A 13,915-nucleotide genomic window follows, 5' to 3' on the forward strand; every position below is an offset into this window, starting at 1 on the left:
AAATTCTTCAAGATACTTTTATACAAAAACTGGTGAAGGAACCTACAAGAGAGGAAGCTATATTAGATTTCATATCAGCATCTGAAGTGAAGGTAATACAGAGCATTGTGGTTGGAGAGCATTTAAGTACAAGCAACTGTTTCATTGTTAGGTTTGGGATTTTACTATGTGTATAATTGAAGAAGTACAGGGTGGCCCGTAAGTCCCTACCCATCCACATTGTGTCTAAACAACGTTATAATACTAATGATGAGTTGAAGGCATTTGTTACCATGGCATTTGGAACAATAACCCCTGCTATGTTGAGGAAAATGTCTCACAGAACATGGCATTGCATAATATCATGCAGCGAGAATGAAAGACAGCACACAGATACACTAGATACATAAGATATATGGATGGGTAGGGATGTACAGGCCACCCTGTATAATAGATAAAACTGTACAACCACATTAATAAAGAACCACCTTTGCTTTTCTTTAACGAATTGCATGTATATCATGCGAATAAGGAATTAACACATACAGATGCAACAATCAAGTAAACATAGTAATATATGGAACTGTAAGATCCTGTTGTTTCTGTTTAATAAAATATACACATCATCTGAACAAAGAATTAACACAACTAGATCCAACAATCAGCCTTTTTTGAAACAAAACCTCAAAAAAGTATTACTACTGCAGCTTTGTAACACTTGAATAATGTTATGTTATTACTACTTTATTTAGTTCATTTTGCTTATAAAATATTCTCTTTCATATGATTAACCTTGTTTTATATTGTTTTGTAAGATGCACTAATAAACTATCATTAAGATACTGAACTAACATGTAAACCTGAATAAATAGTGTGGTTGTGATATATTTGTCTCTGAGGTGGTCTCAGTGATTTATGACAATATTATATTCTAGTTTCACTGTTATTACCCATACTTATTTAACTTTTCCTGTACACAAACACTATGTAGTCACTGTTAACTGAAAGTAAGTAAGAAGTTTGCTGAAATAACATACCTAAAATATTTTGTTGAATTAATTTAATAAAGTTAATATCTTTTATGATGTATTCAGTTTATTTTACACTAAGTTAATGAAAACAGACATACAGACATATTAAACTGTAACAATGGAATAAAACCTACTCATTTGAAAACCTTTGATTACAGTTCTCACACAAATAAAGTGTTAGTTAAACTTAAAATGATAAACTGGCTATAATTCTTAGTCTAGTTCTTGAATTTTACCTCATTACTGAAATCACATCAAAAGTAACAGTGAGTATAAATATCCACTGTCAGGACTGTTTAGGAAAAGTTATGATTTGACAACCCTACAGATACAACTAGTTTAAAAAAAAAATTGTTAATGTTACATCATATAATAAATTATTTTTCATTTTGTAATGTTAATAAAGATGTTACACTTGTATGGGCTCATTTCATAAAAAGGCTTACATAACAATTAGAATGAATAACTTGAAATATGAAGAAGACTTTAAAATCACAAAAAGTAATTTAAATATTTAAGTTTTGATGAACTTTTATCAGAACATGCTTGCAACAACTGAAATTAACATTATCAGAAATCATCATGTCATATGAATTAATTTGTGAGACCAGGACCATCCAAAAAGAAGTTTGTAGCAAGTCACGACGTTTTCTGAGAAGCGAGACTAGACAAACACAGAATCAGTAGCAATACCAGTTGCATAGGATGGTTTTTTTTATTGTTTGTTTGTTTTTTAGAATTTCGCACAAAGCTACTCGAGGGCTATCTGTGCTAGCCGTCCCTAATTTAGCAGTGTAAGACTAGAGGGAAGGCAGCTAGTCATCACCACCCACCGCCAACTCTTGGGCTACTCTTTTACCAACGAATAGTGTGATTGACTGTCACATTATAACGCCCCCACGGCTGGGAGGGCGAGCATGTTTGGCGCGAACCCGCGACCCTCAGATTACGCCTAGCCTTAACGCGCTAGGCCATGCCAGGCCCACATAGGATGGTGCCTTGTTATATAAAATAATTGAAACATTATTAAAGTTACACCAAGAATATGGTCTGGTTTAATTATACGGTTGTGTGTTTTGGCTTCATTCGATCAACAATTCGATTGTAGTCGAACTGGTAGGAAAGGCAAAAGCAAATGAACTGAAATCGAAATAAATAAATGAACACAGTATTGCTGTATCTGTTAATTAATGTCAAACTTTTCTAGTAATCTGTATTGCGCAATCTCTTCTCAAGCATTTTAATTTTTTTTTTCAGCATTATTTATCTTAGTAAAATACTAATACACCACACTATATGTCTTTTAACGTGGTCGATTCACCCCACAGCAATAAAAATCGTATTCGCGTATCATTTTAATTGTGTCCAGGAATAGAATGGCAAGGAGTTAAAATATTCATTTCTGGCTCAGTGTTTTAATCACAGATAACAACTAAAGACATAGATAGTTATTTTAAAATGGCGAAATACAAAATCCAAAGAAAGAAAGACGTAAATAATTGACAGTCAAATCCCATACTGTCCGGTCCGACAAGAGTAGTTTTCTGTTGCCGCTAAAAATAAATGTTGCATCATACTTTAAAGCCGTGGGTAAATTATAATGACAGTCAAGTCCAACTGATTTTTGAGAGTATCCATGAGTTGGTGGAGGATGGCGTTGACTGATAACTGCCTTCCCTCTAGTCTCTCACTTCAAAATTAGGATCAACTGGAGCAAATAACTTGCGTAGTTTTGTGTGTTGGCCCGGCATGGTCATGTGGTTAGGGCACTCAACTTGTAATCTGAGAGTCGTCAGATCGAATCATCGTCATTTCCTAAAGTCAGTTCAATACCTTAATAAGAAGAGGTTTTTATACAGTGTTCTAAATAGCACAAAATTAAATAACAGAAACAACAAACGAAAGAAAAAATCTTCACTGGAAAAACACAAGTTAAAAGCATTTTTAATTACAAGTAATGTTTGTTCGTGTTAGAACAGAGTCACATTGGGCTACCTGTTGTTTTTATCACGGAGAATGTAACATTACTGATCTTCCACCATGGGAATTAAGAGTAAAGTTTCCGAGTCGAATTACGGTGTATTTTAATCAGAATCGAAATATATAAGTATATAAATTAACTTAAGAAATGTTTGTTTCTTATTGGGTCAGCGGTAAGTCTGCAAACTTATGGCACTGAATCATTTAAAGCACTTAAAACATAAGTATTGGTCATAAAAAGCCGTTTAGTATGAAAGTTATTATTTAGTTTTCATAACAAGAAACCTACCAGTGACACAGGGTATGTCCGTGGACTTACAATGCCAGAAACCGAGTTTCAATACGCGTGGTGGGCAGAGAACAGATAACCCATGGGTAACTTTGTTCTCAACTTCAAATAAAAACAAACAATAGTGTTAAAAGATAATTAGTTTAGAAGACTTAGTTACGACAAATTTCGTAACGTAAATCGGTAAGAGTCGCGTATGTTGTGTGTGTAGTTCAATTGTTTTAAGTTGATATCACATTGCTCGAACTTTATCTTATTTCAAGTGAGTATTGTTATATCATATCGTCTCATAGTTAGTAGAAAGTTCTAGGCCTCTGTTAAGTGTTTGTTATATAGGCGACTAAGTGAGCGCAAGAAAAAAATGTTAAGTCAGAAAATGTTTCATTAGTGAAAGTGAAGTTAGATTTCGTAATTGTTAGTCTAGCCATAACGGGTGATATTTTAATATGATTTTCAGAGTATAACAGTGAAACATTTCAGACAATGCCTTCTGGGATCCCTAGCGGAACAGTAAATTCGTAAATGCAAAGTTCTAAATAGAACTTGATAAAATAACTAAAATAAAATAACTAAACGTGTATGACGATTTTACAGACTCTGGAAACCATATGTTAGAGAACTGCTGAATTGTATATTACACGAGTAGCAAAATGTGAGGGTGATAAAATAAATGAATTAGACTTTTCGAGACGAACCACTTTAAAAATAAATACTTGGTCCAATATATAATATGGAATAGTGATTTAGGTACAAGCTCTGACATTATTTAAGTACATAAGCTACTTCAGGTTACATTATTGGTGATCGAAAAGTACTTAAACCCCAAATTAACGTTGTATACAATCACCGTTATAAGAGGCCTAACTGTGTTTATTTGATTATCTAGCCTGTAGGGCTGTAACGATTTCACGATTAACCGGTTACGGTTCGGTTACTGCTCTTAACTGATTACGGATTTCTTAACCGGTTAATCTAAGATTTTTTCCGAGAAAAATAAACGAGGGAAAACAATACGATTATCGACATTTGCGTGTAAATATTCCATTATTTGACCTTGACATTGGTATGTTTGCTTGTCGCGATTTTACGAACTGCTTGCCTTTTTGTTTGGTTGAATTTTCGTTGTTGTTGAAAGCTTTTAGAGATTTTGTTAACGTTCGGTGCGGCCATCACGCGCAAATTCCTAGGGCTGTGACGATTACACGATTAACCGGTTACGAGGCAAAGATTAACCGGTTACGAAAGTCCGTAATCGTCGCAGCCCTACTAGACTATTGCAGTGGGTACGGCCAAATAAGTGAAGCATTAGGCCTATACGTCATAGGTTCTCATTTTAATTTTACCTTTGATGAAATTGGAAGAAGAATCTAGACATAATATGTAAACTGTGGTGTTATTTTATTCTATTGACGACGTTTCGAGCAAACGTTCTTTTCAAGCCAGAAACAAGCCTATAAGTTAACAACAAAACCGAGGAAACGTTTTGAAATTAAACGATATGTGAAAATAGAATGTGATGTAGATAGAACGAGAATTAAACAATATTATGAAGTGACTGAAAAAGTAATAAAATTGTTAAAAATATAAAACAAGTTTTACATAGCAATGAAAAAATTAATATAAACATTTTAAAGTAATAAATGAAGGTATGGTAATTTTTTTTTATAAAATCTGAACCTTTGGTCAATAAATACACACACACATATATATATAGTTCAAAACCACCGCACGTGCAACGTGCAAGAACTGTTGTTAAGCGTCACAGTATCATAGCAACCTAACGGAAATTCGAAAACAAAATACAATAATTCGAATTGTGAGAAAAGTATATAAATACGGCTTCAAAAGTGTCAGTGCAAGAATATATCAATATGAGTTAACCGGAAGAAATTACAAAACAAATCTGCTTCAGATTTCGTAACACGAACTAAACATGGTAAAAAATTTGATTTAATTTTACAAAATCTTATAGAAGGAATTAATCGGTAAAAATATGCCTTAGATGTTTTAAGCAATTGGTGACTTAGTTGTTTTAGGCCTTTTAATTTGAATCCAAGTTAATAAATTAATATAATATAACTATTATTATGAATATATGAAAATACAGGGGGTTTTAAATTTAGCCTTAAATAAGTCGTGAGTTACAATAGGATTACTAGGAGCATAAATAAGCAAATTTGTTATGTGTTTGTACGCAATTTCTAAAGGACACATGTAATAAGCAAAATTTACATTTGAGGAAACAGAGAAACTAAGACCTTTACTAACGGCAGTTTTACAGGATTTGGTTAAAGCAACATTACTAAAGTTAAATATTAAATTGTCAACATCAGTACATTTTTTGCTGTTAGTAAATTTACAAAACTTCATTATTTTAGTATTTTGTAAATGCTCATGATAAGCACCCGCGTCGCGCTAAACATGCTCGCCCTCCCAGCCGTGTGGGTGTATAATGTGACGGTCAATCCCACTATTCGTTGGTAAAAGAGTAGCCCAAGAGTTGGCGGTGGGTGGTGATGACTAGCTGCCTTCCCTCTAGTCTTACACTACTAAATTAGGGACGGCTAGCACAGATAGCCCTCGAGTAGCTTTGTGCGAAATTCCAAAACAAACAAGCAATATTTTCATTATTACATCTAGACATTATATATACTAAACGTATAAAGTCTAACTGGATGACGATATTCTTAAAATCAGGCTTGTTCCTGTTGAACTTTACCGTGATATGAGTTTTATGCCAATATTTCAATTGAGGCCTTCTTGTAGGCGTTTTTGACATCGAATGTAGGCTGTAACATAAAGTTTAAAATTAAAGGACTTGAGTATAACATTTTTTAGTTTTGCAAGTTGATAAAAGCTGTATCTAAATCCACCTTCTGTAATCTTGAAGTCAGGACTTTCTTGTGAATGGAAAGATAATAACACATTTTGACTGTATCTTTAAATCAATATATTGTCTACAGATTTTCTGGCATGGAAAAGCAGCTTTATAGAAATATTAGAATTATTGTAATCACAAAAAACAACAAAAAATATCGTACGCCATTGTTTCTAACTTGTATAATGTTTATTACGGAGAAATACATACGTATATATACAACATTTCCACTTTCTACGTAGGCCATCATAATCTTTTCAATTTTATTTTTGTTGAAACTGGAAAAAAATTATTAACATAAGTATGTAATCATTGACTTAAGATGGCCGAATCTTTTTGACATCTTTACTTCATTATTATTATTATAACGTTTGCACAAAGTCTTAATTACTTTAAGACGAAACTTATAAGCAGTTTAAGCAATGATGTTAATATAGTTATTGACATATATGTATTATACCTAATTTTATAACCTTGTACACACATAGGCATTAATGCAATGTTTAGTCTGTTTGTTTTGAATTTCGCGCAAAGCTACTCGAGGGCTATCTGCGCTAGCCGTCCCTAATATAGCAGTGTAAGACTAGAGGGAAGGCAGCTAGTCATCACCACCCACCGCCAACTCTTGGGCTACTCTTTTACCAACGAATAGTGGGATTGATCGTTACATTATAACGCCCCCACGGCTGAAAGATCGAGCATGTTTGGTGCGACCGGGATTCGAACCCGCGACCCGAGTCGAACGCCTTAACACGCTAGTCAATAGTTTCCAGAAAAATCAACATTTATTAATTTAATTCTGTGGTATACCTCGGAATGTTTTTATTTTTCATAAATATGAAACTTTCACTAATTTTGCAACCATTTTCATACACATCTAAGACTGCATATAAAATTTTGAACAATTTTTTCCTTACCTGCATAGAAACTAACTGTAGTAACAGAAAACAAAAAACTTGTTTCTCTCAGAAATTAGCCACCGAGTAGCACAGTGGTATGTCTGCGTACTCACAGCGTTATAAACCATTTAGTTTAGTTGTTTTTGATCTTGGCTCTCTGATGTGATAATTCGCTGTTTAGAAAGTTAAGCTTGTAGATTTTGTACTTAGGTTGTTCGTAACAATTCATTTTTTCTTCCTTCTTACTATCTAAGATTTACACTTCTTTTTTAAATAAATTAAGACAAGGCTGTAGAAACAAACGTGATAGTTAAAAATAGTATGGCATGGTACGATATTTGAAACTCGAGAGCTGTGGGCATTTTGTTGACCTGTGTTTTTGTATTTTGTTTCTTTTTGCAAAACAAAATATATAGTGTAACTTACAATGGCTGTAAGCTTGTTCCTTTTTCTATTTTACTGTAGTATTTGTAGGCAAGATAAATAAGTCTGTTTAGTAAAGTAGGGTGGTTGCCAATTTTATGGAAGAAAATTTTTTGGGAACCTTAGGGCTAATCTGATTGCCCTGTTTTGATGCAGTCTTGCATGTTACTTCTAATATGATGAATGTTATTTGACAACCGTTATTATATGATAGGGCGTATAAAGGTTTTGTATATTTTAATCGATGTTATGGTGTTGATCCAGTTTAATTCTTGTTTGTTTCCTGTTAGACATATGCCAAAGGAGAGGTATTTAATATTATTGTTCATTTTTATAACGTTTTCTCCTAACTTTAATTTTCTTCACAGTTTATATGTGTTTTCGTTTTGTCCGTGGGTGTGTTTCTTAAGTGATTGCTTGTATTTGCTTGAGTTTAATATAACTCACCATTTGTTGCAACATTCTAGAATCAGATTTAGAAATTTTTGAACACTTGCTGTAGCATTAATGGGTTTCTAGACAGGCTCGAAACTGTTATATGGTCGGCATATTAGGAGTGATAACTATATTGGACACTGGGGAATAGGTTATTATTTAAATATGTCATTACAGAACTGATGCCTGTGGAACTTATGCAGTGATATTCAATTTTCTCAAGAGAATAAATTAATGTTGAAAATAATAAAGTTAGTTGTATAATAAAGAAGCCATGTAACACTATTATACAACTATTTCTATTGAACATTGATTGTTTATAAAGAAAAAAGTAACACTATAAACAATGAATACTGAAAAGAATAAAGTTACTTGTATAATAAAGAAGCCATGTAACACATCAATCAATGTTGAAGAGAATAAAGGTAGCTGTATGATAAAGAACTCACGTAACAGTGTAAACAATTAATGTTGAAAAGAATAATGGTAGTCTTATAACAAAGAAGCCATGTGTCAATGTAAACAATAAATATTTAAGAAAATAAGGTTAGTTGTCTAATAAAGAAGCCATGTGTCAATGTAAACAATAAATGTTTAAGAAAATAATGTTAGTTGTCTAATAAAGAAGCCATGTAATAATTTATACAATGAATGCTGCAGAGAATAAAGTTAGTTCTATGAGAAAGAAGCCATGTAAGAATATAAATAATGAATACAGAAAAGAATAAAGTAAGTTGTATAATAAAGAAGCCATGTAACAATGTAAGCAATTAATATTGAAGAGAATAATGTTAGTGATAAAATAAATAAGCTGTGTAAAAAGGAACAAGGAATGTTGTTGAGAATAAAGTTAGTTGTATAATAAAGAAGCCATCTAACAATGTAAAAAATGAATGTTGTACAGAAGAAATTTAGTTTTATGATAAATAAGCTATATGACACTATACACAATCAATGTTGAATATAAAAAAGGTAGTTGCAGAGAAGAACTTACGTGTATAATAAGGAAGCCTTGTATTACTGTAAAGAATGAATATTGAAGAGAATAAAGTTACATGTCTAACGAAGAAGCCATCTATCAATTAAACAATGAATGTTGTACAGAATAAATTTAATTTTATGATAAAGAAGCCATGTAACACAACAAAGAATCAATGCTGACGAGAATTAAGTTAGTTATACAGTAAAGAAGCTATGTTAACATACACAATCAATATTGAATAGAAAAACGTAGTTGGATAATAAAGAAGGCATGTAATACTATAAGTAAAGAATATTGAAGATAATAAAGTTACTTGTATAATAAAGAAGCCAGGTAACAATGTAAACAATAAATGTTGAAGACAATCAAGTTACTTGTCTAATAAAAAGCCATGTAACAATGGAAACAAAGAATGTTGAATAGAAAAAGTAGTTATCAATATATAATAAAGAAGCCATGTAACTATAATCAATGAATATTGTAGAGAACAATGTTAGCTGGATAATGAAGGAGCATTTAACAATGTAAACAATTCATGTTGAAGCGAATATTGTTATTTGTATGGTAAAGAAACCATTTAACAATGTAAACAATAAATGTCCGAAACAATAATGTTATTGTATAATAAAGAAGCCATGGAATACAATAAACAATGAATATTTAACAGTATAACGTTAGTTCTATAATGAAGAAGCCATGCAACAATGTAACCAACTAGTGTTGATGCGAATATTGTTAGTTATACAAGAATGTAGCCGTGTAACAAGATAAACAATGAATGTTGTAGAGAATAAAGATATTTGTATAATAAGGAAGCCATGTAAGGATACAAACAATGAAGCTTGTAGAGAATAAAATTAGTTATGCAGTAAAGAAGCCATGAAACGTTACACAGTTAATGTTGAATAGAAAAACGTAGTTTTATAACAAAGAAGACATTTAACACTATCAATAACGAATATTGTAGAGAATAAAGTTAGTTGTATAATAAAGAAGGCATTTGACACTAGAAAGAATGAATATTATAGATAATAATGTTACCTGAATAATAAAGAGACCAGGTAACAATGTAAACAATAAATGTGGAAGAAAATTAAGTTACTTGTATAATAAAAAAGACATGTAACAAAGTAAACGAAGAATGTCGAAAAGAATAAAGTTAGGTGCATAATAAAGAAGCCATTTAAGAATGTAAACAATAAATGTCCGAGAGAATTATGTTATTGTATAATAAAGAAGCCATGTAACACAATAAACAATGAATATTGATGAGAATAATGTTAGTTGTATAATATGTCAAAGAGAATAAATTTACTTGTATAATAAAGTAGCCATATAGCAATGTAAAAATGAATGTCAAAGAGTAAAAAGTTAGGTAATGATAAAGAATCCATGTAACAATGTAAACAGTAAATGTTGAAGATGTTATTTGTACGATAAAGAAGCCATGTAAGAATATAAATAATTAATATAGAGAGAATAAAGTTACTTGTGTAATGAACAAGTCATTTAGCAATTTTTAAAATGAATGTTGTATAGAATAAAGAAGCCATGTAACACTCACTATAAACAAGTAAGGTTAAAGAGAATAGTGTTAGTTGTACACTAAAGAAGCCATGTAATAATTTAAACAATGAATGCTGTAGGGAATAAATTTAATTGCATAGTAAAGAAGCCACGTAACATATAAACAATCAAGTTTGTAGAGAATAAAGTTAGTTATACTGTAAAGAAGTCATGTAACCCTGCACAATCAATGTTGAATAGAAAAACGTAGTCGTATAATAAAAAAGCCATTTAACAATGTGAGCAATAAGTGTACGAGAAAATAATGTTATTGTATAATAAAGAAGCCATGTAACACAATCAACAATGAATATCGAAGAAAATAATGTTAGTTGTATAATAAAGATGCCATGTAACAGTGGAAAGAATGAATATTGAATATTAGAAAGTTACTTGTAAGAATGTAAACAATGAATGTTGAAGAGAGTAATATTAGTCATACAATAAAGAAGCCATGTAACAATATAAAGAATAAATGACCGAGAGAATAATGTCATTGTATGTTATTGTATAATAAACAACTAATATAGAAGAGAATAAAGTTAGTTCTATAATAAAGAAGCCATGTTACGCTATAAACAATCAATATTGTAGATGATAAAGTTACTTGTATCATAAAAAGGCTAAGTAACAATGTAAACAATAGGTGTCGAAGATAATAATGTTACTTGTATAATAAAGAAGTCATGTAAGAATGTTAACAATGAATGTTGAAGAGAATAATGTTAGTGATACATTAAAGAAGCCATGTGTCGATGCAAATGAAGAATGTCGAAGAGAATAATGTTAGTTGTATAATAAAGCAGCCATTTAACAATGTAAACAATAAGTGTCCGAGAGAATAATGTCATTGTATAATAAAGAAGCCATGTAACACAATAAACAATGAATATTGAAGAGAATAACGTTAGTTGTATGATGACGAAGCCATGTAACAATGTAACCAATTAGTGTTGATGCAAATATTGTTAGTTATTCAAGAATGAAGCCGTGAAACAAGATAAACAATGAATGTTATAGAGAAAAAAAAACATTTGTATTATAAAGAAGCTCTGTAACAATACAAACAATGAAGCTTGCAGAGAATAAAGTTAGTTTAGTTATACAATAAACAAGCCCTGTAACACTACACAATCCATGTTGAACAGAAAAACGTAGTTGTATAATTAAAAAGCCATGCGACATTATAAACAGTGAATACTGTAGAGAATAAAGTTAGTTGTATAATAGAGAAACCATTTGACACTAGAAAAAATTAATATTGTAGATAATAAAGTTACCTAAATAATAAAGAGGCCAAGTAAAAATGTAAACAATAAATGTCCAAGAGGATAAAGTTACTTGTATAATAAAGAAGCGATGTAACAATGTAAGAATGAATGTCGAAGAGAATGATGATAGTTATACAATAAATAAGGCATGTAGTAATGTAAACTGTGAATATCGAAGGGTAAAAAGTTAGTTGCCTAATAAAAAAGCCATGTAACAATATAAAGAAAGAATTAATGTTGAAGCGAATGTCGAAAAATAAAACGTTAGGTGTATGATAACGAAGCCATGTAGCAATGTAAACTGTAAATGTTGAAGATGATAATGTTATTTGTATGACAAAGAAGCCATGTAAGAATGTAAACAATAAATATAGAAGAGAATATAGTTACTTGTATAAAAAGAAGCCATTTAGCAATTTAAACAATGAATGTTGTATAGAATAAAGATATTTGTGTAATAAAGAAGCCATGTAACATTCACTATAAAGAAGGAAGGTTCAAGAGAATAGTGCTAGTTGTAGACGAAAGAAACCATGTAACAAAGTATACTATTAATGTCGAAGAATAAAAAGTTAGTGGTATGAAAAATAAACTATGTAACAACGTAAACTATAAATTTTGAGGATATAATGTTAGTTGTATAATAATGAAGCCACGTAATAATTTAAACAATAAATGTTGTAGAGAATAAAATTAGTTGCATGATAAAGAAGCCATGTAACACTATAAACAATGAATGTTGAAGATAATAATGTTAGTTGCACAATAAAGAAGCCATGTAACAATGTAAACTAAGAATGTCGAAGAGAATAAAGTTAGTTGGATAATAAAGAAGCCATGAAGCACAATAAACAATGAATGTTGAACAGAATAATGTTAGTTGGATAATAAAGACGCTATGCAACACTATAAATAATCAATGTTGAACAGATGAAGTTTATTGTGCAAAAAAGAAGCCAAGTAACAATGTAAATCATGAATTTTGTAGAGAATAATGTGAGTTATACAATGAAGAAACCATGTAACCATGTAAACAAGGAATATGGAGAAGAATATAGTTACTTGTATAAAAAAGCTATTTTACAATTAAACAATGAATTTTGTTTAAAGTAATGTTGGTTATATAATAATGAAATCGTGAAAAAATGTAAACATTTAATGTTGAATAGAGAAAGTTAATGGTATGATAAACAAATCATGTAACAATGTAAACAATGAATACTGAAGAGAATAAAATTACTTGTATAATAAAGAAGCCATGTAGCAGTTTAAACAATGAATGTTGAAAACAATAATGTTAGTTATACAATAAAGAAGCCATGTGACATTATAACCGATGAATACTGAAGATAGTAAGGTTACTTGTATTATAAAAAAAGAATGTAACAATGTATACCATTAATGTTGGAGAGAATAAAGTTAGTTATACAGTAAAGAATCCATGTTACCCTGCACAGTCAATATTGAATAGAAAAACATAATTGTGTAATAAACAAGCCATGTAAAACTGTAAACAATGAATATTGTGGATAAAATAGTTCGTTGTATAATATAGAAGCCATATAACACTATAAACAATGAATATTGAAGAAAATGAAGAATTTACATAATAAAGAAGCCATATAATAGTTCAACAACGAATGCTGTGGAGAATAACGTTGGTGATTAAAAAAGCCATGTAAAACTATAAACAATAAATATAGAAGATAATAAAGTTACTTTTACAATAAAGAAGCCATTTAACAATTAAACAATGAATGTGGAAGAGAATAATGTTAGTGATACAATAAAGATGCCATGTAACAATGTATACTATGATTGTTGAAGATTAAAAAAGTTAGTGGTATGAAAATTAAACTATGTAACAACGTAAACAAATTTTGAGGACGTAATGTTAGTTATATAATAATGAAGCCACATAATAATTTAAACAATGAATGTTGTAGAGAATAAAGTTAGTTGTATAAGCCATGTGATACTCACTCACTATCAGCACTGAATATTGAAGAAAATAACGTTAGTTGTATAGTAAAGAAGCCATGTAATAATCTAAACCATAAATGCTGTAGACAACAAAGTTAGTTGCGTGATAAAGAAGCCATGTAACATTATAAACAATGAATGTTGAAGAGAATAATGTTAGTTACACAATAAAGAAGCCATGTAACAACGTAAACTAAGA

Source organism: Tachypleus tridentatus, chromosome 11 (assembly GCF_004210375.1).
Source record: "Tachypleus tridentatus isolate NWPU-2018 chromosome 11, ASM421037v1, whole genome shotgun sequence".
Taxonomy (NCBI): domain Eukaryota; kingdom Metazoa; phylum Arthropoda; class Merostomata; order Xiphosura; family Limulidae; genus Tachypleus; species Tachypleus tridentatus.